This window comes from Prunus avium, chromosome 3 (genome assembly GCF_965620075.1).
Source record: "Prunus avium chromosome 3, drPruAviu1.hap1.1, whole genome shotgun sequence".
In the NCBI taxonomy this organism is placed as follows: Eukaryota; Viridiplantae; Streptophyta; class Magnoliopsida; order Rosales; family Rosaceae; genus Prunus; species Prunus avium.
The window spans coordinates 16,947,814-16,948,966 of NC_142286.1; the positions used below are offsets into that span (position 1 = coordinate 16,947,814).

The following is a 1,153-nucleotide window of genomic DNA, read 5'->3' on the forward strand; positions in this document are numbered from 1 at the left end:
TTTTATGGTTTACCTAATGAAGATCCATTAACTCATATAAAGGATATTTTTAATGTTGTGAGTTCTTTTCCCTTGACAGGTGTGACAGAAGATCAACTTCGAATGAGAGTGTTTCCATACACTTTGAAGGATAAGGCGAAATATTGGTTGAATTCTTTGAAGCCTGGTTCACTCACTACATGGGCTGCCATTCAAAAGAAGTTCTTGGAGAAATACTTCTCCACGCAAAAGACCGACATGCTTAGGGATAAGATCTTGTTATTTGCACAGCAAGATGATGAATCGTTTTGTGAAGCATGGGAGAGATTCAATGGGCTGCTCAACCAAAGTCCTCATCATGGGATTCCATTGAAGCTTCAAATGCGTATGTTTTATAAAGGACTAACCCCTTCTAGTCATAATATAGTCACCAATTTTGCAGGTGGTTCTTTTAAAACCAAAACTCCAGAAGAAACATACAAACTCTTTGAGGAGATAGCAATGGAGACCCAACATACGGATACAAGAGATAAACGTGTCATAATATGGTGTGCGGAGTCATTTGGAGAGTTTTGAGTAAAATCCAATCGCTAGAAGTATGGAATATACCAACCACTCCAGTTAGGAACGAACTGCAGTTGAACTTGAATTGTCCAATTTGGAACACCTATTGATTTCAGATCGAGCCCAAAACTTGGGCAACATCATAATATGGTGGGAGGATCATTTGGTGAGTTTTGAGAGAAATCCAATCGCTAGAAGTATGGAATACACCAACCACTCCAATTAGGAACAAACTTTCGTTGAAATTGAATTGACCAATTTCTCACACCTATTGATTACGGATCGAGCCCAAAACTTGGGCAACATCATAATATGGTGGGAGGAGTCATTTGGTGAGTTTTGAGTGAAATCCAATCGCCACCAACCACTCCAATTAGGAACGAACTGCCGTTGAACTTGAATTGTCCAATTTCTCACACCTATTGATTTCGGATCGAGCCCCAAACTTGGGCAACATCATAATATGGTGGGAGGAGTCATTTGGTGAGTTTTGAGTGAAATCCAATCGCTAGAAGTATGGAATACACCAACCACTCCAATTACGAACGAACTGCCGTTGAACTTGAATTGTCCAAATTCTCACACCTATTGATTTCGGATAGAGCCCCAA

The 1,153-nt window shown here is 40.0% G+C and overlaps 1 non-coding gene across 1 annotated transcript; it reads right to left on the minus strand.

Annotated features, from left to right (window-relative positions):
* Nucleotides 1-237: 237 nt before the first annotated feature.
* On the minus strand, nucleotides 238-344 carry LOC148295703 (small nucleolar RNA R71). Its single transcript, XR_015834877.1, has one exon. It is a non-coding gene; the product is annotated as a small nucleolar RNA R71 (small nucleolar RNA).
* Between the last annotated feature and the right edge of the window lie 809 nt (nucleotides 345-1,153).